The following is a 25879-nucleotide window of genomic DNA, read 5'->3' as shown; positions in this document are numbered from 1 at the left end:
AAGTGGATGCAGTCTCTAAATTAAATTGGGGCTCCAGAGAGAGCACTGGACTAGGAGTCAGAAAGCATGGAGGATCAAACACTAGCTAGTGCTGAAACCTTGGATAAATGTATTCTGTGCCTTTTCTGTGAAGCAGATGGTGTGGGCCCTTAATGCCCTTTCCAGTTCTAAGATTATATGTATCTGTCTAGTGCAATCCTACTCCACTCCCAACCTCATCTCCAGAAAAATCTTTCTAAACTACTCAAAACACATGATTATCTTTCATTTTGTAATAGCTTTCAGGAACTTACTTGGTTCCTTGCTTCTGGGATTATTCACCTCTAATGTCAAGTGGCTCTTCTTTATGTTTAGCAAAACTCTCTCCTGCTGCAATATAAGGCCACATTTCTCTTCTCCTATTTCCTGTGAGAGCACAGAGCAACTCGTTGGGAGTCTTGCTTATAATAACTTCTCTTATTCCTGCTGACTGTTCGTAAGTCACTCTATGCTGTGGCCTTTGAGATGTATATTCTAATGTCCTCATGTCCCTCTCTCCTCCTCCTATGCCAATCGCCATGGTCGCTGCTCTCCTGCTTTGCTGACACAGGTGTACGCTGGGTGCGTGGCTTACTTGGGGCTGTTTGGAGGGCTGGGCATGATTCTGTGGGTGCCACATTTGTGGGTGTGCGATGAGAAGGAAGAAGAGAGAGCAGACGTTCCTCCGCTGCTGAAGAGGGCTGTGGAAACGTAAGTTGTAGACATGCTTCAGTGGAGGTTGAGGATTTGCCCAGATGGGAAGCCTCAAGTACAGAGGCACTTGTACATCTACTCATCTTGAGTCTCAATGATGCTGCTTATGAGTGAGCTATTCAAATGTAGGGAGAAACCCATAGAGAAGGAAAAATAACAGGTTGGAGTGATTATGTACAGAAGGAGAGGTCCTAGTGGAAGTCTGGGGGGAAAGGAAGAAGGGGATAAAATGAAGAATGATTAATGGTGGATCTCTAATGGTTTCATTGGATCCAAAGGAGCAGGGCAATACCAAGTAAGAAACACTTGATGCAGGAAAGGAGCATAAGTGTGGAGGAAAATACATCATTCTGCAGATGCTGTCGGTCTCTGAGGATGGGGAAGAACCCCTCAAAAACAGAAAGGAGCTTCCCACTCTCCCCGCTGCTTCCCCAACCCCGTACACACAAAGGTACCCACCCTGGCTGGCATGGCTTCTACTGGTCTTGCTGGGAAATTCCCTTCAGTTGCATTCTAGAATAACTGTCCAAGTAGAATAATGGCCCATAAGATGGGAGTGACTCCAGAATAAGGGATTTCAACTTTAGGAAGATTTAAATTAGGGACACAGGCGCCCCTCCTTGAAAATATACCCTTAAAAGTGCTATACAGTGTATGTAGGAGTGTCACTCAAAATATTTACCTGAGAATCCGAGAACAGGTCAAATTTTAGTTTCCTGAGACCCTGCTTTAATCTCCCCCCAATATACACCCCTACCACTTCCCATCTCCTCCATATCAAGGCAGAATAGCTATAGGGTTTAAAGTTACTCGCCACAGGTAATAATAAGATGTATAGTTTATGAAGTTCTTAATATATACCACCATCCTGGTCAGCAACTCTTCACATGCATTTCCACTTGGATTCCTCACAGCAACATATGATGCAGTCACAGATACTTCCTTAGTGCTTTTTGGATGTCAGACAATATTCTAAATGCAATATATGTATTATATAATACATATGATATATATAACATATAATATATATAATATATGTATATCATATATCATATATAATATATATAAATATCAAAACCAAATTAGGTACTATTATTAAACTTTGTTTTGTTTTGTTTTTTACATAGGAGAACTCCGAGGCACAAAGATATAAATAACCTGTCTGCAAAGAAATAGTAAGTGGCAAGGATGGGGTTAAAAACTCAGGTCTAGGAGCGCCTGGGTGGCTCAGTCGGTTAAATGTCAGGCTTCGGCTCAGGTTATGATCTCACGGTTCGTGGGTTCGAGCCCTGCATCGAGCTCTGTGCCGACAGCTAGCTCAGAGCCTGGAGCCTGTCTTCAGATTGTGTCTCCCTCTCTCTCTGATTCTCCCCTGCTTGTGCTGTCTCTCTCTGTCTCTCAGAAAAAACAGAAAAAAAATTTTAAACTCAGGTCTAATTTATCTCATCAAGAGTAGCAACTACACAGATTTGTGAACTGTCACATCCTCGGTGCCCTGATCACAGTAAACTCTCCTGCGTGGTGGTTGAATGACTGAAGGCACAGCCTCAACCATTAGCCCCTATGCAGTACTGGGGCCCTGAGCAAACAGACTTTCCCCCAAATCAAGTGAAACACAACCAGAAAGCAACAGCACTAGGGAGACAGTCGTTCACTCAGTCATCATTCATTCAACAAATGTTACGGAGCACCTACTATGTGCCAGCCTGGGCACAGATGGGTAGAGGTGGCAATTTCTTATTCAAGACGGGAAAGGCGGTGGGACTCGCCCCGATCCCTCCCATGCCCAGGCAGGTTTGCTTCCAACTTTCCTCCACATCCGCTTTGTCCCCCGCAGCCAATACAATGGGCCCAGCCACATTGGGAGGGCGGCTTTGATCCCATGCAAACCACTTTAAACCCTGTTTTCCATCAGTCTAAGGCTTGCAGGACCCACTGGGGATAATGACTCAGTGCCGGGAGAGCATGGGGGCGCATGTAGCACATCTCAGAGGGAGGGACTGCAAATTGGAGGCATTTTATTGTTTTCTCCTTTTCACTCTGAAAACTTTCCAAAAAGAGAGATCTATTTAAGTGGCTTGCAAAATTCATCTTAAGGTCAGCTCTAATTAAGTTGGGGCCTGGCAGCTGTATGATTTCAGCGTCGTTACACCGCTGCCAACGTTGAGCTAGGTGCTCAGCTTCGCCTTGCGCGGTGAGCGCCAGGCTGCCCACACAGGTCCTCCGCCTCCCAGGCCTCCAGGGGATGTGCAGTGGGTCAGGGCCAGAGAGAAAATGTGTCCTGTGCTTTGGAGGAAACAGACTGATGCAACAGTTCGGACTTTCAGTTTTTGGTAAATTTCAGGAAAACCTGGTCATCCATTGGATCACATAGCAGACACTCAAAGACCTTCTCTTCTCTTCATTTCCAGAATCAGAATACGATGTCAGCAAGAGAGAACTGAACTGACACAATGCCTGGCACAGAGCAGGCATTCAGAAAATTTGTGTACAATAATAATAATAAAAACATGAAATAATGGAGAAAATGAGGAATCAAAAAAGTCCCTTGGTTTGCTATTAATTAATATGATAAAAATGTGGAAATCCTCTCTGAGGCTCAGTTGTTTCATCTACAAAATAAAAAGATTACGTGAGAGGAGTTCTAAAATCTCCTCCTGTTTTGAAATTTCACCAGTGAAATTTTACATAGAGGCAGAGTGTTACGCAGGAAAAGGAACAGAGCCCACAGGCAGGCGGGATTTAAGTCCAGACTCTGCCACTGACCAGCCACGAAAGCTTAGGCATGTTGTGTGGAATCTCTGAGCCTCAACCGCTACATCTGCAAATAGGGATAGTGAAATGCATTTTGTAGGCCCGCAGGACAATGAGATAATAAGTCAGTGCCCAAAGTATAGAAGGCTTTAAATAAATGGTAATTAAAAAACAATAAACTGACTTAAAGCCCATTCTTCTTTACAGAACAGTGCCATGGCCATTTGAAATAGCCCAATTCCTCACTGTATCTGTGCTGTTTGTATCTATGCTGTTTGACAGGTAACTCTGCAGGGCTCTCCCAAACCCTGACTCAGCTAAGTGACTTGTCTGGCCAATAGGATATTAGCAGATAGGATGCAAACAGAGTTTTGAAAAGCATGTCATTGCTATGAGAAGGACAGGCCTAAACAAACCCGCAGGTCTTAAGAAAAAGATGACACATGGAGCAGAGCCACCACTAGACATGACCAGTCGAGGTCAGTCAAATCCAGTCAACTCAACCCTCAAAAGCTACATGAATGACTGTTTTGAGCCACTGAATTGCACTGATGCACCATTGGTTTAAATTTCTTTTTTTTAAACATTTATTCAGTTTTGAGAGACAGAGTATGAGCAGGGGTGGGGCAGAGGGGGAGACACAGAATTCCAATCAGGCTCCAGGCTCTGAGCTGTCAGCATAGAGCCCAACAGGGGACTCGAACTCACAGACCGCGAGATCATGACCTGAGCTGAAGTCAGATACTTAACCAGCTGAGCTTCCCAGGTGACCCATGATGCACCATTGGTTTATAACAGAAGACAGGGGCTGCAGATCGTTTTATTTTAAATTTGGAGTTCATTAGTAAAATTTGCAAATATATTGACCTTTTCATATTTGGTGAACATTCAGATATACTTCTGGATAAAATTTTGGAAGAGGAAAAGAAATTACTAAAATTATCTTTCTGGTTCAAATGACACCTTTAATGCTGTCTGAAACATTTTAATTTGCTAAATTATGAATGTTTGAAAACTTGCCGTTAGGTCTGAGTATTCAAGCTTTAATTTAAGATTTGGGAACTTTTAGTGGAGGACTTAATATGCACAGACCCAAATCTGATTACATTGTCCTTTTGTAAAACCCAGACATTTTAGTAACAGTATTATTCAGATTAACAAGACTTTAAAATAACAATGTAAAAAGGTGACCGCTGGGTCAAAAAAAAAACCCCTTGTTTACAAGGTTAGCATAAAGAAAAAACTCACTTTCCACCTTTTGGGTAGGGGAAAACCCCAGTTACTCCCTACGATGTCTTTCTCTCCTGAGACCCTCGTCTACTCGAATGGGACTCACACTTCTGGTCACCAAAGGCATGGAGGGGTTTTTTCCCCACTATCACAAGAAATTAATTCTCTGCTACACTAGCTGGGCATCCTACAATTAACTCAATTCTGATCCTGTCTACCAGGAGATAGTATCAAATCCCATAAGGTTTAAAGACAGCCTCACAAGACCGCCCCCACCCACTTCAGACCCCACTGGATTGAAGGTTCCGATGATCCCCGCCTTAGGTTCACTGGAGCTGCTAGAGCAGCTCACAGAACTCAGAGAAACACTTACTTGCATTTACCAGCTTATTATAAAAGGATGCAGAAGACCGTACAGATGGAAGAGATGCACAGGGCAAGGCATGGAGCGTTCATGCCCTCTTTGAGCCTGCTACTCCCCCCAGCACTCTATCTGATCACCGGCCTGGATGCTCTCTGAACCCCACACTTCTAGGACTTTCAGGGAGGCTTTGTTACATAGGCATATCCATCCATTAATACCATTCTCAGCCCTTTTCCCCTCACTGGAGGATGGAAGGGTGAGACTGAAACTTCTGTTTTTCATCATGGCCTGGCCTTTCTGGTGACTAGCCCTCATCCAGGAGTCATCCAGGAGCCCACAGACCACCCAGAGTCCCCTCCTTAGAACAAAAGCCCCCCCCCCCAACCCTTGTCATTTCATGAGCTCTGTGTCAGGTACTGGGGCAGCGATCAGGACATATTTTCTATCACTTCACAGTTAGATGCATCTCTTAGAAGGAAGGACACCAGCAGAAACCAGTCACCTGCAAACCAGTATAATCGCTTGTTAAATGAAGTAGTGTGCTAGTCTATAAACCAAGAAGCCACATTCTTCTGGCAGAAGCTTCCTCAGGGCAGGGACAAGGGCAAAAATGCACAACTCAGCCATACGGTTACTTGATTAGCAGAAGATAAACACTCTTACTGGGAACAGAAAGTTAAAACCTGCTCCTCATTAGTTAGGACCCAGACCAAACTTTACTCCACCAGGAGGAATGTATTCCTTTCTCGTCTGAGTTCTCCTGGGACCTGTCAGGCCTGTTTCTTTCAATGTCTGATTCTGCCGTTAGGCTGTAAACTCAAAGACATGAACACACTGCTCTCCTCTCAGGTCACTAATGCCCAGCAAGGTGCCTTATACCCCAAATAAGCTTAATATACTATTGTTAAGTGACTGGGTGACAATACTGCCCCAATGCAGAAATCAGAAAGCTGAGAGTCAGAGAGATTAACAAATTTTCTGGAAATCACACAGCTGGACAAGGGCTGGCAATTAAATTTGAGCCCAGCCCTGGGTGAATCCAGTCCATTCTCCAGCACCCTTGAATCTGGATTCCTGTGGCAATAAACAAAGCAGCACAGTAACAGATGCTGAATAAATGTTACTTACCTTTTTCATGTTTTATTCTGTTGCCGGGAATTCCACCATTAGAAATTTATCTCTCTTCTCCTACGTTCCTTTTTTCTTAGAGGTCAACAACTTATTGTTGGTTAAGGGAGACGAAAAACCACCCAGGTATCTTCATGTATGGCACGGAATATCAATTGGACTATTGTACAGTCATTAATAACTATGTACAGAAGAGTTTTTAAAAAAAATTTTTAACACTTACTTATTATTGAGAAACACAGAGAGACAGAGCATGAGCATGGGAGGGACAGAAGGAGGGGGAGACACAGAATCTGAATCAGGGTCCAGCCTCCGAGCTGTCAGCACAGAGCCTGATATGGGGCTTGAACCCACGAACTGTGAGATCATGACCTGAGCCCAAGTCAGACACTCAACCGACTGAGCCACCCAGGTGCCCCAGAAAGAGTTTAAAATGACACAGAAGTGCATTCAACAATGATATTGTTCTTTTTAAGCAGCAAACTATTTTTTTAATATCTATAGTTTGTTTGTGTGCTATCACAATGCTTTAAAAAATGGTTATTGAGAAACGATAGGAAGGACAAGTTAGGAGCAGGTTGGAAGATTTCATTTTAGATCATCAGAACAAGGATGATTTTTGCCACCCTTCTATTTTCCTGAAATTTTCAAGTTTCAGAAAAAAAAAATGAGCATGTCTCACTTTGATACAGTCACTGGAAGGTTTTCACCATGGCCACAACGTCTTTTTTGTGTATCACCCGCTTTGGGAGATGGACCACTGTCACCATTTTGTTCCTACTTCTTCAGTGATCCTAAACCTTACTGTGGCCTGTGTAATCCTGTATCATACTTAGGTGTTTCCTACTGACCTTCTCTGCTGCCTATCAGTTTATTACAAGCTGGGAGTGTCTGAGTTCTCTGCAGAATCCCAGCACTTGGCTAGTCCACAGTTCCCTAGTAGGCTCATAAGTTTTTGTTAAATGAATGATAATTCTCATGACAGAATTCATAGTTTGCACCCTAACCTTCCTGTAAAGGACGATAAGAGAATGTTTATATTTGTGGGTGTGTATTTCAATAGCGACAGAGCTTGCAAACATAGTACTACATGTTTTCACAGGTCTTACTTACATTTTGCACATTCACAAATCAAAAAATTAAACTAAAAATGCTGTTGAGCTTTTTTTTCCCTCCCACATTGCCTTTTCTGAGTAATGATGAACAGTGTTTAATATGCATGCTTTTCTAATGTAAAATCTGTAAAATCTCCAAACACAGGCAAAATGTATGGAAATTATATCAAATCCAATTTAAATGTGTTTTCTTAAACTTAGGGTGTATAATATTTAGTTTCATGAGCAGAACAAATAATACAATTAGTGTTTATTCTTTGACTACTCTTTTACTAAACAACTCAGTCAAAGAACGCACGCCACACAAAAACACAGTGCTTCTTGGTCCCTGCTCCAAGTTTCATATGTTAAACAAAGACAGACCAACCTTAAACCTTTTGATAAATATGATGCTTGTGGTAACTGCAGCATTCACTTCGTATCCCATTTCTCCAAGTTCCTGTCAGCCAGATGTCACTTGCAATGCAAACACTAGAAAAATATGAAATAATAATTTCATACATCATCTATGTGTGCATGAGCCGGTCAAACATTCAATACAAATTCAAACTGCTACTACACGCAGAGCAAATATCATCCAAATAATATTTAAAATGATTGAAAGGCTTTTGATTTGGAAGTGTATTCTCTTAAGCTAAGTGGTCCCCAAGACCATCTAGAAAATTCAATTGTTTCATTTTTAAAATGTTTTCTGCCCAAAATTATATCAAACCCTAATGTCTCAATAGAAACACATGGGATTGGATTGCTGACTGGGCGCCTGATGTCAAAAGAAAATCTAATTTCACAATGGCATTTCCTCATACTGTCTCACCAAAATACAAAATGGATAAAATTTTAATGGATAATTTTCAGAAGCAGAATGTTAGCCATTGGGAAAATATGGAGGAGAAGTTAGCATTGAGCATCGAAGAAGCAAAGTGAAGGAAGAAATGGAGTATAAATACAGATATACAATACTATATAAAAAGCATTCTTAAAAGCTTTTTCTTATCAAAAAACAGAACTTCAACTTTAAAAAGCCCCTTACTATCAAAATATAGGCTTTTTCTATGTCCACTTCTAAGTTTCTCTGCCCGAATCTTTTCTATTTTGTAAAATGATATGGGAAAAAGGAATCACACCATAAGCTATACTATTAGATATACATTTGCACAGTGTTGATTTCTATTTTTGATGTTAGCTACAAAAACGGTCCTATGTACCCCCGGCTTCAATTAAGAGATAAGAGAGAATGGTATTAGACTCAGCCTTGCTTCTTTTCACTAAGGTCCCAAACAGCATCTCTTTTTGTTGGCTGTTCAGTGGTGAATTTTCCTGCCTGTCACAAGGGAAGAAGGTTCAGCTTCCTTTGTTTTAAGGAGGGAACTCCATGGCTGTATGAAAAGCAGAGCTCAGAGCAGACAGACCTTCATTTGACTGTATGAACTTCAGCATGTCCCTTACTGTCTTTGAAACTCAGTATTCTCTATAAGATAGAGATAAAAATTGCCATCTTACTGTTTCCTTGCGATGTTTAGGAATAATACTTATAAAGTATTTGACATGGCGCTTGATACAAAAGAGGTAGTCAAGGATTATTTTATGAGGATTCTAATTTCTTTGAGCTGCTTACACTTGTGCTATCTTGGATTCTGGGTGCTTTTGAGTCTTTCTTGATCATATTCTTTACTCAAGCTGGCAGCTGTGGGCAGGTTTCACATTAAGCACTGAAGGAGGGAAGGGGCGGTTTCCTCACTGGACAGATTTGCCATGTCACCCTGGTCATCAGTGAAGCAAGCCATGGTGCAGCCACACCACTGGCAAACCCCGAAAGTCACTATGTAACCTGGAACTGTGGATTGAAGGCATTGAGGAGACCACAAAGACAGAGCTGCTGATCTCCTACAAGGAGGAATCTTGCTCCTTGGGGATCACTGAGAATGTTTATCAATTTTCCTCACTCAGCAATATGCACCCCAGCCTCTCTACGAAGGGCTCGCCATTAGTCCTAGATTTTAAAGCAAAATCAACTGTAACACTAATGTACCTGTTTAAAAACTTGAAGCTGACTTATAACACATTCGGCATTTCTCTGCCTCTTATTTTCTTGACTACATTATATTTTCCTGTGAGGGCAGACCCTGCGTCTTTAATTATCTTGGTCGTGTGTCCCTTCCTCTCTCTAGTTCTAATACAAGATTTTGGACCAGGCCCCACATCAGGTTCTGTGCTGACAGCTCAGAGCCTGGAGCCTGCTTCAGATTCTGTGTCTCCCTCTCTCTCTGTTCCTCCCCCACTCATGCTCTGTCTCTCTCTCTCTCAAAAATCAATGTTAAAATTTGAAAAAATAAAAAATAAAATTGAAGTTAGCTCTCCTGAGGCAGCTTATTTAACTGAATAAAACCTGACTCTACTTATAATCTAGGATGAGGAAACTGTATGGCCTCGCTGCTGTTAGTACAGGATTTAGAATTAAACAAAACCAGACTGGAATTCCATCTCTGCCATTATTTACTATCTTGGGTGAATTTCTTAATGCCTCCAAGTCTTAGTTCTCTCACTTATAAAATGGGAATAATAATTCCTACTTCTTAAGATTACATAAATAGGGCTGTCAATAAAACACAAGACTGCCTTGTAAATCTGAACTTTTGACAACGTTTTTTAAACTATAAGTGTATCCCAAATATTGTATGGGATGTACTTCCACTGAGAAATATTTGTTGCTTACCTAAAATTCAAATTTAACTGGATGTTAACTAGATTTTAATTTGCTAACTATGGCAAGCCTAATTATAAAGACTAAATGAAACAATACATTATAAGCTATGAGCTCTGTGCCCATGGATAGCGGGTGCTCATTAAGTGTTATCTCATTTCCTTCTTCTCTCATGGGGCTGTTGTGTGACTTAACGCCTGGTACATAGTACCGATTCGATAGATTTTAGTGAGTTTTTCCTTTCTAGGCTCAGCCTCAGAAGAATGAACTCTGTGCTAACAAGGGAGGAAAAGCCTCACCCACTCGCAGTGTTTGTCTCTAGATGCCTCCCTTCCCAGGGCTTGTTTGCAGCACGACACCCAAGAATGCAGAAGGCCAAAGCCAAAGGGACAGAGCTGTTAACACAGAACCCCCAACTCATGGCAAATTGATGTCTGAAGATCTGAATTTACCTTGGAAGTGGATGTTAGAAATTCTTAACTTGTGAGCCCTCTAAAGAGTGCCAAAAGAGAATTGCAAAGGATTTGATTTACAAAAACGTAGAGGTAGGATAACCCGTCCAGCAGCAAAAGCCTATCACCTAAACTGTGTTACAAAGGCATTGCTAATGGCTCTACAAAACTCTTCCTTTTTTCTACACACCACGCCCCACCCACAAGTCAGCTTGTCCACACACTGGTCTTCACTGGGCAGAAAAGCTTTCTGCTGCAGCTATTGCCAGATGTTCTCATAGAACAGCTAGGCATGGACTGGGCTATCCACAAAAGACACTTCTTTTTTCCTTACAACTCAGTGTTGTTTCTCTCTGACAAACCAGAGATAGGGTACAGGATATGATTCAATGGAAAGTCTTTGTCCGAGAAAATGGTTCTTTCAACATGGTCTATCTGGGGATCAGTACATTTGGAGTCTGCCTGTCCCACGTTCCCAGACCCGCAGCTGGCTCCACAGAAGCTCTATTCTGCCCCAGTTCTGGGAGGGGAGTTCCCTATGTCTGGAAAATAGTTAGGACCCAAAATCTATGACTATTTCTAGATCACACGTCTGATCTTTCCCCAGGAATCCAGGCTCTGACTGACAACAGAAAGCAGGTCCTGCCCACTTCCTTCAGCTCATATTCTCATGTAAACAGGTGGCCACCTTCCTCAGCACCAGCTGCAGCTTCTGGGTGGTCCTGCTAAGAGGTTCCCAGTGGATTGCAGTGCAAGCCTGTAGGCTGGTGGTCATGCAGCTCTAGCAAGCATTTGTGGGAGGCTGCAAAGGCACGTATGCTCTCCATGCTCTGGTTTGGGGTGGACAATCAAGGCAAAAGCTGACTTCCCAGAGAAGGTATATTCTCCAAAACTAAGGGAAAAAAAACTGAATAAGATAAAACCATAGAGGCAAAGAGTGTGCAGATTTTCTGGCAGGCAATTCTTGACATGAAAATTTGGGAGTCGTGCTTCCCAACTCCTCTTGGGCATATAGAAGTGGAGTCTTCATAAATGCAGGCTAATGGGTCAGTATTATTCCATACTAATGAGTGATATTCTAAGACTTTCCAGAATCTCTCCTCAGGAAGGTAAAATAAGAGAATGTCTGGGTTCTCACTTATTAGCGATTTAACAAGTTACTTAACCTCTCTGTTGTGAGACTATAAAGAAATTAATACATGGAAAGGTTTTGAATACTACCTGGCATATAATAAGCCCTAAGCAAGTATTAACTATTATCAGTATAATTAAAATGTCTCTAACCATTATGTTCGGGTGCCTGGATGGCTCAGTTGGTTAAGCGGCTGACTTCGGCTCAGGTCATGGTCTCACAGTTAGTGAGTTCAAGCCTTGTGTCAGGTTCTGTGCTGACAGCTCAGAGCCTGGAGTCTGCTTTGGATTCTGTGTCTCCCTCTCTCTCTGCTCCTTCCCTGCTCGTGCTCTGTCTCACTGTCTCTCAATACTGAATAAAATTGAAAGAAAAACAATTATGCTCTATATTTGTAGAGTGCTTTATAGTTATAAAGTACTTTCATCTCTTTTTTGGTGAATCTATAGCCAAGGGGAGATGGAGGCTGAGAAATCTCCATTTTTCATAATTGGAGAAGGGATAAATAGGAGTAATAAGATGGTTTTATAATACTATTCCAGGTAGAAATGGTGGTATGGCTTAGTAGGTGGCAAAGCCAAATTCCATAAAGAAGATATTGCAATGGTTGCTGGGTTGGAACGAAGAACCCAATAGAAGCATACTAAAAACACAGGCAGTGTTCAGGGGTGCAAATAGCAATGGCACAGAAATGGCTGGGAGGTACAAGAGATGTTCATAAGGAGCTTAGAAATACATACCAGGTGATTACATAGAGTGCAGGAGACAATTAAAATCACAGGTAGCTATTGAGCACTTTGAGAAAAATTTTATTGCCCTGGTCCTACACGTTACCCCAAGTCAATCATAGATGAGGATTTGAGAGTTGAATGTATAAAAAATGAAAAAACATAGAGTATGCAGAAGAAAAGAAAATATTGAGAATTTACCAAGCATAGGAGCTAGGTTTAATTTTCCAAGCTTACAATCAATAGAACAGATGTTTCTGAGTGTTCATTCACACTTTCATTTTGGTTCTCATGGACCAAATCAGGGAAATAAATTTCAGGGCACACAGGTAGCACTTCCAATAGAAGCTCTTTGCTTCTCTTGGTTTCATCTCTCGATCAGGACTCTCAGGCAGGTACTACATAATCTGTAGTGTCCTGTGAAGAATGAAAATGTGGAAACCTTGCTCAAAGAGCAGGAAGCAAATACCGTTAGACATAGTAAGTTATAAAACTTTTTTACCCTTTCTTCTGCTGCCTCTCTCCTGAACTGCCATGGTGGTTTTTATTTGCTATTTAATGTCCCTCTGAGTAAACAAAATTGAAATTTAAAATTTTTAGCCTGAATTTTACTGTTCATCTTTATACTGTGCAATGGGTTTTAAATATAAAGTGTTTAACGTGTATACAGATTTATGGATTTGCACAATTTTTATTTTGTAGTAGTTTGTACATGTGTAGGTATTTTGTTATCAAACAAATGGCAATGCTGCACAAAACAAACAAATGTTTTTATTGCACTTCTCAATACACACACTTTCTACCAACTGCTGAATAAGGACAGACTGAAAGGAAAATGAACCGTGGGTCATCCAATCATTTCCTGTCTCTCCCAGCACAGGCTTGGCTCCAGAAGTCCAAGCTCATTGGACACTGTGAATGTTGTGGGTGAACAAGGCCATGAGGAAAGATGGATACACATGCTGCACATCTATCCTCTCCCCTGCACATGCTCCATTGGCCCTCAGGACTTCACTTATAAAACACAAATTCAAAGATTAAATTATGAAGAATTTCAAGGCAGAGGCAGCAGAGAATTAAACCAGTGTGAGGTGACACAACACCGCACAGGTCACGCACCCATGAAGCCAACCATTTCCCTAGGTAAAGTTCTACTTTGTTTCATTTCCAGTCATTATACTGTCTTGGGAACGCCTTCAGTGCTAATGTGCAAACAAGTGCTATGTGGTAGTGTCTATTCTTTAAAAGTGTATAGGTGTCTCTCTTAGATTGATCATAAGTTCCCGGGAAATATAAATAACTATATTTTATAACATTTTGTGTTGTCCATGAATCAGAGTGTCCTGTGTATATAGCGGGTGCTTATTGTGGGTGGTGATGGTGGGGAACATCCTATGTGATATGACTCATGAAGTTCCTGAGGCTATGAATTAGTAATATTTGTTATTCTACTCCTGCTTGCTAAATCCCTTATTATCAACAAACAACAGAGTAAGATGCTCAGGCTATTGCTTCTCATGTCCCTTTTTAACCTATCATATCCTGAAGAACTGCCAGAAATTCACTTTCTGGTTCTTTCCTCATCCCTGAATACTAGCATAGGAAATGGTGACAGGAAGTGTGCAGGCCACTATACTATCTCAATCCAAAGACCTATAAGGGGTATTTCTAGAACGTTCAAGAATAATCACCAAGGAGAAGCAGTAGAAGGCATCCATGGCAAGGATGCTGTACACTGAAATCTTTGTGTAAGATACAAATCTTACCATCACCAGCAAAACAGAGCGATGGCACAACAGTGTTAGAATATACAGACACAGGCCAGCTCACTGTGGCAAAAAAAGACTCCAAATTGAGGCAAAAATGTTTGACACATTATGCCACTCCACACCTTCAAACCTGGGGACTGTGACAAGCCCTTTAGTAACCAAGTAAAACGGTACTGGGGAGGGGTTTTAGGGGTATAAGTTAATTTTATCTCTAGTAGTTTCCCAGAGGGGCCCAAAAAAGAAAGAGTGCAAATGATTTTCAGGTTCTATCTTAAGACCTAGAATCTAGGTAGTAATAAGGGTAAAAGCCAGGGAAGCCCAAATGTCTCTCTAGACCAAGGGGATGAGCACAGGGCAAAGAAAACCAGCCCAGGAGGCTATGATCCAGGTATGTGCCACGAAGCAGGATGACATGGAGCAGATGTCTTAAACCACTGTCGGTGGAGAACTGGCTCAGTGAACTTAAAGGCACTGAGTCTGGTGGCCTAGAACGTGACTAAGGATATGCTTGCTGTCCTTTTGCTGAGATAGCAGACTCATGTGATAGGCAGCATTTAGGAAAGGACAAAAAAAAAGGTGAGGGAATGCTAACCTTGTACTTAACCATCATGAATATCAAAGGAGGAAATCCAAGCTGACTAAGAGAGAATGTAAAAAATCTCTTCAATGAAGCAAAATGAAAGTAAATCTGGAAAAAGAAAAGGAAGGGCTGTGGGAAGGAAGGAACAAAAGAAGGAAAAGAAATGGAGAAAGTGATTATATTTGTGAAAGTCCCTTGTCTTGCATAAGGCCTGATGCATAGTTGCAATGGTATTTCAAGTCCGCCGAAGATTAGAGAAATTAGAAAGGAAGAAAATAAGCTGTGATTTAGTTTGGAGCAGTGTAATTTTTCTCTTCAACCCCTGGCTGTTAAAAATGTCATAATTTACCCCATGATGAGAAACCAAAAGATAAACACTTAATTGAAATAGGCTGACACGTTTCCTAAGGGTACTCATTTTAGGACTAGGAAGAAGGGAAAGAAGGAAAGATGGAGAATGAAGGAGAGGGGAATTGATAGCTCACTAATCTATTTCCAATCAAAAATAGCTTGAGTTGCTCAGAGGGTGGCCTCTGTGGTACGGTTGCCAAACAAAACACAGAGAAGTTGACTTGCTATAATCCACAGAGAGGCGGCCAGCTCTGAAAGGCCAACTAACACAGGTAAGAAAGATCTTCTTAGTAAAGCATCTCTGAGGGGCCATGGTTTCTCTGTTCATCAAGAATCCCCGAAAACCTGGAACTTTGGAGGTAGTCAGAATTGATTTAATCCTTTTTACTATAAATCTCATTTCTGAAAATGATTAACAGAGGCAGAGACATAAATGGTAAAGTCCCGATCAGGGGAAATGCTGTCAGCGTATCATCGAGATAGATTAGAAAATGAACACTCAGGTTTCGGTGAAGAAAGACTAATGACATTAAGTCAAGATGAAATAGAAAGGAGCGTCACACAGGCTCAAAAATCATAAACCATGAGCCCGCCCTGACAGAAGACCCTCTGCAACTTTCTGAACTGGAAAATTATCAGGAGTTTGGTCCGAGAGTATTTTCTTAGGCCTCGTTCAGAGTCCCCAGCTTGTTTGGGTTTGTTCTGAAGTTCTGGGAACGGCTTTGCCAAGGTTCTGACATTTGTACAAGAGTGAGGTCCTTCTGCCCGCAACATTCAGTGCACTCCACTGCATGCTCAGAAACAAGACACTGAGGGTTTGGCTCACTAAAACAATAAATAAACATTTAAGACACTTCCATACTGTGCCACCATCTGATTTCCGAGGTGTCGCAGTTCTGCAGCCTTTCAGAAAGAAGGCAGAGCTGTTGCCCTGAAATCGGTGGTGGCGAGACCAACGTCCTTTGTTTAAGTTAAGATCAAGTAGTGAAGCGAGTATATAAATTCCTGCCAAATAAAGCTAAAGCAGGCCTTCTGCTCTGCTTGGGAGTGGCAACAAGCCTGTACATCTGCTTCACATGTGGTATATCACTTGATTACTTAAACTATGTCTCCATTGGAAACACACACACACACACACACACGCACACACACAGTCTTGCCTCCATTTTTTAGACTATGCCAGTAGAATCACCTCAAATCTAAATATCAGTTTGCCACAGTTTCTCAGGGGTTTGTCAGAATTCTATTGTGTTCTCTTGCAGCGTCTTGACGTTAACACATTCTCTTTAAATGACACGCAGCGATCAACTGGAAACCGTTCCTATTGTCTTCAACTTGAGGAATTCCTACAACTAACTTGTAGGTCTTTCTTACACAGAGAGGACTGGGGCTCCTGACCTTTGATGTGAAGGAAGGCACTGACCCTGTTGGCCAGGCCTGGAAAACACACGCCTGGTATTTAAGAGAAACAGTCCTGTGAATCTAAAATTCTAGACAAATCTTTTTCCAACCTCGGAGTTGGAATAGCTTTGTCAAAAGTACTTCCCCATCCTCCCCGATCCATTTAGTATGGCTACGACACTGGAAGACAAAAACGTGCTGCTCTTCATGTCAAATTTTCAAAATATGCAATATGCAATAAATCGATGGGGAGTTAGGTGGGTAGATAGATACTTACTGTTCAATTCTAATGTTTCTGACTTAAAATTTTAAGGTCATTGTCTCCCTTCTGACACCTCTTACTACATCAACATCCCATTATATCATTATAGACTCATGAAGCAACCTGCACTTTTACATTCCGCAGGATAATGACTCTTTTGTATTTCAGTTTTTATCATAATATAAATCTTGAATTGCAATTTGCATATCTTTTGTTTAGAAAAAGAGACCCCTATTTAAGACTTTGTCATTTTAATACATAGGCTTTAAAGTGGCTTTTTTTTTTTAAAGAAATGCACCAAAATATTCCAATTTATTCTTCAGCTGAACAACTGAATCTGATTCTATCTTGGCTGCATCAATAAATTAGCAAACGTCCTGAACAATACATTTCCAACAACGATGGCTCAAGTGCCTTTAGGTTCACTGCCTGTTAGAATTCCAATCACACATTTGCAATGGCAATTTGGCAATTTGGACTCGAAGTCAGTCTGATTACACACACACACACACACACACACACACACACACAAGTATGTATATATATATTTGTTAATTTATTCTAAATGAAGATTATACTATATATGTATACTTACATACACATATATCTATTTTTTTACTTCATATAGAGAGTACACTGTCTGCTCATCAGCTCTTTCATTCTTTATTTTATTTCTTTATGCCTTTGATTCTTTCCTGTGGTAAAACTATACCTAACATAGCCTGGAAAGTCCATCCCTGTGGCGACCTTGGGCAGAGCTGGGAGAGCCTCTAAGACACTGGGCCCGGATGGCATCCTGCCTACCTCTGCAGGTCAGGAAGGGAGCAGGTGAAGTGTGCACGGCTCTAGTGTCCCCAGTGCCTACCGCAGTGCCTGGCACAGAGGATGCTTACCAAATATGTGTTGGTAGCAAATGAATGAAAGAAGGAAATGGGCCCTCGGACTGAACTTTTCCCTTTCCACTTCTCTCATCAAATTACAGAGCTGCCTGAGTAGCTTCTGTTCGGGAGGATTGACCGCCGTCTGCCCATTTTTCCTGCGTAGCCCCTACCCAGTGTTCAATGTGATTTATTCCACTCTTGCTCATTCCATCCTGGAGGGCTCTGGTGAAGCCAAGGGACAAGACCAGTGTGAAAAAGTTCTCTTTCTGCAACAAAGCAAACCCAAGATCTTAAAAAACAAAACATTTTAACCATCTACTTTTCAATGTACTGATGACACAAGAGAACGATTGCTTCAGTTAAATGAACATCAGCCAGCCGTAAAAGAGGGGTCAGTGGAGTGTGGGGGGCTCCGAACTGGGACTCGGAAGCGATAGCAAGCAAAATGGAGTTCAAATCCCAGCTCTTCTGTTTACCAGAAGTTTCAACTTTGGCAACTTATTTCATGTCTCTCAGCCTCAATTTCCTCATTTGTAAAGTGGGAATGATGGTCTCTGCCTGCCAGGACTGTTGAATGTCACCGTGTAGGTGAACGTGTCTCGTTAGCCCACATTGTGTAACATAGGTTCACTTCCGCTCCTTCCACATCCTCCTTTCCTCTCCCCCAACCCAATTATTTCAAATTATTTCTTTCTTCCTGGAAAAAATGGAACATTCACTTGTGTCTTCCAACATGGCCACGATGAGGTAGAGGAGCCAGAGAAATGTGGGCCAAAATAGCCAGAGCAGAAAACCAATCTTGTGCTCTAAGATAACCGTGTCCTTCTGAGCCCTTCCCTGGACCTTCTCCTTAGACTAGGATGTGCACTGTGGACGCTCTAAGAAGTCCACATTTGGCCAACCTGACAGTCAGTGACACTGGGGAGCTTTGCAACCCCTGTAAACATAGGCAATTAAACCCCTAAAAGCTCTCAGGCTTATTGCCCAGTAAATTCACAACGAATAGTAACCTTAATAAATGTTATAAACCTCACCTCAGAGCCAACAGGAAATTCAAACTTTTGCATGTGTGGGATCCAAAGTGCTCCCGAAACAAAAGGGAGGTGTGTGGACAAGGAGAACATTGTGCTCCCAGCTCCCTTCCCCTGGCAGCACCAAGTGCCCCAGGCTCGGGAAAGGCCCTTAATTGTATTTTGTGAGGCGGTTCTCTGGCCTCCTCACTCCTCCCTTCCTTCACCTGCCTTAACCCTTTCTTGTCCTAGTGGCCCAAGAGGCAACCCATCCACACACATCTCCCACTGATTGAAATGAGTGATGGCAATATTCGATGGGACCAAATTATGGACAAGTGGGGGTTTTTTTTATGTCAATGGTTTAGTCAGAAACGATTTTAGAAACTTAATTAAACCTTAAAACTGAAGCTTAAACTCAGTGCTATAAAAAAAAAAGGAAATATCAAAGAAGAGAAACCACTGGATATTTTGATCCACACCCTCACAAAAGGGTGTTAGTTTTAATAAACAGTCACAATTTGGGGCTGTTATGAACCATAAGGCACACTCCTGGCCATGTTTCCAATTTCCTCTCTTGGCCTTTACTGCTGTTATATTAAGGTCTGTGGTGAGGCAAAATGTTTATTAAAAAAGGTGAGGAGAGCAATACTCCAGATTAGATTGTTTCACCTGTTCTAACTACGCACTGGCCAATCGGAGCTCCCCGTGGTAGGTTTGAGCAAGGCAGCCCTCCCACCTCCGGGAGGGAGTTTCAGCCCGTGGTTACAAAGTGAATGCAGATTAGGCCATTTTAATTACGGAGTTTAACTGAATATGGAATACATTTTCCAGTCACAGAGAGGGGCAAATAAATGCATCTGGAGCCTCCTCCATCATGGAGATAATTACACTGGGATTGAAAACCATCTCGGGCGCAGTGAGCAGTGAGGGCTTGAGTGATAGAACAGTCTTCTGAGAAGGCGGCCTTCATTTCAGGAGGGGTTAGGCTGGAGGAGTCTTTGAGTGGCTTCATAAGGAAACAAAACATTTTCTCTTTGGAGACCTATTCATACAGAACTCTTCTGGAGCAAGATGGGGAAGAAATCCTCAGCATGTTGAAAATTACCTAGAACAGCAAAATCCCATTAAAGCAACACATTTCTTCGATTCTCCTGAGGGTTTATCTAAGACAATAGGCTTTCTTATAGTGAATCCTTGGGGACTTCCAAATCCTTTAATTGTTTCTGGAATTTCTATAATGGTGGCAGCTGCTGACAATCACTTTTATATATTGGATGAATTGCTTCTGTTCCCCAACTTTAAAACGGTTTTCTTACCCTCCTTCCTTCTCTTCCTTCTTGCTGGTAGGTGGGCGATGCTTCTATTCCATGCCGATATGTATGAGATTTTGTTGAGTAGTGTTATTAAGGTTTAAGATACATGACTTGATCCATGGCAATGCCAGATCTGCATAATCACAAGATATAGGTAAAATTGTATCCTGTAGGATTTATTTTAGAAACATGGGTTTTTAACTCCTTAACACCAGTATCCACCCTGTGATCCCTCACAGTCATGTACATGCGGCTCATGGGAACGGCCTCTGTGCCACTGCTGCCCGATAGAAACAGAGTGTGTTCCCACAGATGCAAGCCACACGGGTAATTTTACATTTCCTACTGGCCATATAAAAAAAAAAACTTAAAAAGAAACAGGTGATATCAATTCTAATAATGTTATTTAGCCCAAGCTATCCACACTATTGTTATTTTAATATATCCTCAGCATAAAGATTTATTAATATTTTATATTCTTTATCATACTAAATCTTCAAAGTCCATTTTGCATTTTACACTGAAAGCACATCTCAATTTGTACCAGTCACATCTCAAATGCCCAGTAGCCACTACTGTAATAATGGCATAGCCCTAAACTCAAATTTCCAGTCCTTTAAAGCGTTTATCTGATTCCATCCTTTCCTCTGTTAGCTTTGGTGTATATCAATGCCATCATGCTCTTCTGACCAACTGCACATCTGCTTTAAAACTCGCATGTCCTACAAGTTCTGAGTAAACCCAGGTACCTATCATGTAACAAGGGGCCCTTGTGGTTTCAGCGAGATAAACCGGATACTTTCCAATGTTTACTCTGGGAACATAACGTCCTCATCTGTGAGGATGGCTGTTTTCTTCATGTGTGTTCACAAGAGTGCCAACCCGCATGTGCAAATCACCAGAGGGTAAAGCGACTCCCAGCAAGAGAATCCTGAAGAAAGCCATCCCCATTCTGCAGCTGCGGTGTCTACCGAGGTGCGGACCGGCTCCAGCCCCACTCATCTCGGCCTTGCTCCTGCAAGGCCGTCTCAAAGCCCAAGCTCCACTGCGCTGAATCCAGGTTTTGATTTGCTAAGACTCCCCTTATCCTTCTGTTACATGTTATCTGACGGGCCGCCGTCAGAGGAAGTGACGTAACACTTTCTTCACCCTGAGACAGTCAAGAGCTCAGGGCTTAGCTTTTTTTTTTCCTAAATGTTTATTTATTTTTGAGAGAGAGAGAGAGAGAGAGAGAGGCAGTGCGAGCAGGGGAGGGACAGAGAGAGAGGGAGACAGGATCCGAAGCCGGCTCCAGGCTCTGAACTCTCAGCACAGAGCCCCGTGCGGGGTCAAACTCAGGACCTGTGAGATCATGACCTGAGCCGAAGCCGGACGTTTAACTGACTGAGCCGCCCAGGTGTCCCAGGGTTAGCTTTTAAGTATAAACTTTAAAAAGTATATTAAATTCTACAAACATGGTTCTGCCTTTCTCTCACTGCCCCCCAATCACAAGGGCATAAAAAACTATTTTGGTAATTTTTTTTTTAAAGAGACCCTTGCTAGTCCACTAACACCATCTTTAAATTCCTTGTCAGTGTAAATGAAAGCGTCTTCCTATTTTTATAGGGTTAGAGAGCCTAAAAGCTTCTGAGAAGGAACGATGAGGTACAGGACCAGTTGGGCAAATGGACTTTTGAGCATCTCATTTCCAAGTTTCTATTCTCAGAAAAAAAAAAAAAACTTCTAAAAAATATACTAGATCTTAAATATTTTGTCATGCCACCAACCTCATGTTGTGTTCATAGTTTTGCTACTTTGGAGGCCCATTCATCTAAATGGGGTCTTTTGATACCCTATTTCTCAAAGTACTTGATCTGCTCAGCATAGGCCCCAGAATATTAGCTGTTTGTGAGAGAAAATTCATGCAAAGAAAGAGCCAAGAATAAGTAAAGCAGAGGTCTAAAATTTAGGTTCAGTGGGAAAAGTATTTAAGGGCTCTTAGGTGCCTATATTGATTTTTCAATTTGATCCAACATTTTATTGTCCTTTCTGTTGTTATACAATAATTGATGGTGACTGCTTAAATAGATACTTAAGCTAATTTTTGTTATAGAGAAAACATAAAATATGAAGTTTAATTTCTAGTGCCTTCTTCCTCTCTCTCAGTTGCCCAGGTCTGGGTACCGCCATTACAAACCAGTATAGCCATTATACAAGATGGGAACACTCACCTGGTAGTAACTACTTAAATCTTGAGGCACTGCGTCAATAGCAAAGAGAAGAGAAGAGAGAAGACCTAGCACCACAAATGCGAGCCTACAAAGCACCTACAGCACCAGCAGATGCCAGGAAGGGAAGTCCCCAGCTGCTCCCTTGCCACGCCTTCTGCTGTGCTCTGAGCTGGGGAAGTATTACCAGGTCTGGACAACGTGTCTTTGTTCAGGCTCAGACTCTGGGGACTCTCCAGAGGAGCAGAGGACCCAGGATGCAGAGGCTGCGTGGGCAGCTCAGATCCTCCATTTTCCCATCCCACCAGCTCAAACATAATGCTTAGGCTGCCACTGCAAATGTCCTGAGGCACTTTGAAGACAGTGACTTTAAAAGACCTCAGCTTGTCTGAAAGGGAATAGCATATTTTCCAGGTTAAAAAAAAATCTTAGGTACATCCAGGTGGCTCAGTCCATTGAGTGTCCGACTCTTGATTTCAGCTCAGGTCATGATGTCAGGAGCCTGAGCTGCGGGTTCGGGTCTGTGCTGATGGCATGGAGCCTGCGTGGGATTCTCCCTCCCTCTCTCTCTGCCCCTCCCCTTCTCATTCATGCTCTCTCTCTCTCTTTCTCTCTCTTTCTCTCTTTCACAGACACACACACACACACACAGACACACACACACTAAATAAACTTTAAAAAATTTTAAAGAGTCTTAGGCATCAACTAAAGGGAACTTACATGTGAGAGAGTCAAGGTTTAAAGAAGTTAAGTGCTTTAAGATCATACATTTAACTAGTAGCAGAATTAGTGTTAGAAACTGTAGGGAAATGGAAGGAAAGGAAATTGAAGTGTACCACGTGAGGAGCAGCTTGTGGCTCTAGTGTTTTCTTTTGTGATTTAGATCATCTGGTGCCTTCATTGTATAATGAAAGTAAACCACTTCTTGCTGACTCTCAAATGGCTCTGAGGCTGGGAGGGGTTAGGTTTTGCTGCAGTTCAATACATAGGAGAAATCTGTATCACAAATACAGATGTGAACCCTGCTTTTTCTTGTCATGCTCAACTTCACAAGAGCGGATAATGTATCTCTTTCTAATGCTGTTGTACCCTAGTTGCCAGCACAGTGCCTTTATGGAGTCTCAATAAGTAGGTTCCAAATGAAAGAATGGATAAATGAACGAATAAGCGAATAAGCTTGTGGAAGGAAAGCTCTTTACAGCAGAGATGTGCCTTACTTTACATATTTATTACATTCTTGTAAATGTATGTGCACGTCTGATTTTGGTAACTCACATGATCTACTTTTTGTGATGCGCCAAGTTTGCCTCTAAATTAGCAGTTGCTAACTCTTTTAAGTCATTAATGATTTGAACCAAACACATACAAGCAGAAGTAGGACTCTATTTATAGGAACTTTCTAAAAGTAAAATATTCATTATGTGCAAGGGAGGACTCACAGCCCCTTCCTTATCTGTTTTGTGAGCCTGGCTGTTGTGTGCAGCTTTGTTATTGTTGTTTGAAGAGCTGGACTCATCTGTTCAAGAGAAAAGGGGAACCGACAACAAAGAAAAAAAAAGCGACACCTCTGAATGCTCTGAGGCCCTCCAGTAGTAGTGACAAGTGATTAAGCGTAGAACCAGGCTATGCCTCAAGAACTCTTGCTCTCCGCTGCTCCCCTTGAACCCTGGGAGACTTGGTTTGCCATCAATTCTGCACAAAGTGAGGCTGTATTTTTCAGCTGAGAGGCATGGGGAGGGGGCCAGAGACGAACACCTTGGTATGTCAACCTTGAAGTACCACCTGGAGGGCGAGGGCCTTTCACAGTTTAATAGTGGACAGAATGTTATGGTGACGATCTGGGTCAGGCGGTGACTGAAGCAGTCACGGATCCTGGAACAACAGATGTCACAGTGACAGCTGTGATATCTAAGACTTATTTTTACCTTTAGCAGCAGAACCAAATAATGGGTAACAGATCTGATCCTGCAGAGGAAGCACCGCCTTTCCTTTATTAGTTTGCTCACTTTGGCTGTACAATATTAGCTTCTTACACCGTGTGCGCTAAATCTTAAGCAGTCGAATGTTTCCTTAAGATACAAAATAGAGCCCATGATGCTGCAGGTAGGCTTTTGGTAGATAATGTTTTCAAAAGAATTTTATCCTGGCCTTCCAATCACCAAATTCCCCTTTGGGTTCCACTGAGAAAAATTATCTGGCCTTTTTGGGAAGCCTACTGGAAAACTGGTAAACAATTATTGACAAAATCGCTCTCTATCAATGATGTGAAGTCCAGAATATCATGATTATAAAATATACCACAGAATTTTTAAGTGGTCCAATATACTGGATAGTCTATTAGACCATAAATTCCATTGATTTGTAATACATAGAAAGTAGCTTTACATTATGAAACAATAAAAAGATAAAACTGTGTTAGCATAATACCTGATACTCAGTCAACATTAAACAAGTGAATAGTGAGTGATCCAGAACTGTTTCTGGAGCTTTAAGTAACTATCATTGCTCTTAAGCATTTTTCACTTATGTCCCTCTTTTACTAAACTTAAATACCATTCTACCTTTCTCTATACATGCTTCCTAATTAATCTTGCTCTAAATAATATGATACGCTGGTTTAATTTGTGTTTAAAATATATGGGGTGCAATAAAAGTAAATGAAATACCACAAATTAAGCGAATTATCAAAGCGAAAGTAAAGGAAACAACATCTTAACTAGACTTCCAAGTAATTTTCCCATCAGAAAAACAGCTCCATGTTTCTCAAATGGCCCGTTCACTGTTGAGTGTCTCTGTGGTTCCCAGGATGAGGTATCATGCCATCTTCTGGGGGCCAACCCACAAGTTCCTCTGTAACTTGCTGTCACACGGTCACCTCATTCTCAAATTGCATAGGGAGAAAGATACACATCTCAGCATTTCTCTTGCTACCATAATCTTCTCCAGATTAGATAAGCTTTCTCCATAGCCATTTTCCCTACCAGGTGAGACAAATCGGGCTAAAGATCTGGAATCATGACCAAAGGCTCTTAACCATTCTAAGTTTCCCTATGATGAGAGTGGGGAGAAAACTGATGAAGACCTAGCTTTCTGTCGACGATCATCATTCTCATGAAAACATTAATTGAGCATCCACTGTTTGTTGACCCCGGAGACAGAGACAAGTAGAAAACACACGATGCTTCCTTAGGAAACTTAGAGATGTACTTAGGAAGAGAACTGTCCATGTGATGCCAGAAAATGCCCCAAATGAACAGTGTAGAGGATTAGTGTCAGAATGGGGCACAAAGACAGAGGGATGGAGTAGCTGAGCTTGTCTGGAAGATGTGGGAGAAAATTAAGTAAGTTGAGGTCAAACGTCTTAAGAAACTAAGCCATGAAATTCCAAAATGGTTAATTCCATTTCAAACCAAAGTAAAAACCCTGAAAGCAAGAGAGAAAAGATTTTTATATCCAAACCTGGCCTATTCTAAACCAAGCAGTATGAGGAACTTCACGAGAACAAGTTTGATCACATATGATTGACAGAGTAGAAACTTTCAAATAATGTTGGAAAGATACCTGAACTTCTGGGAGTCTCTGACACCAGCCCCCTCCTGCCTAGTAGTGGGTGGCCTGATCTAATCATATGAGCGATTAGAACTAGATGTGGCAGGTCACAGCCTAGGTGAGTCCTAGAAATCTAACCAAACATGTAGTGTTAAGAAGACAGAAGGAGAAGGAAAAAAAATCCTCAGTGGGATGAAACCCAATTTTAAACCTCCGGAGC

The 25879-nt window shown here is 41.7% G+C and overlaps 1 pseudogene; it reads left to right on the top strand.

Annotated features, from left to right (window-relative positions):
- The first annotated feature begins 637 nt into the window (after positions 1 to 637).
- Positions 638 to 25879, top strand: part of LOC115297646 — a 67993-nt pseudogene continuing 42751 nt past the window's right edge.

The sequence above is a fragment of the Suricata suricatta genome, chromosome 8 (assembly GCF_006229205.1).
Source record: "Suricata suricatta isolate VVHF042 chromosome 8, meerkat_22Aug2017_6uvM2_HiC, whole genome shotgun sequence".
Lineage (NCBI taxonomy): Eukaryota > Metazoa > Chordata > Mammalia > Carnivora > Herpestidae > Suricata > Suricata suricatta.
The sequence above is the reverse complement of the archived record's forward strand: the minus strand, read 5'-3'. Positions and strand labels throughout refer to the sequence as shown.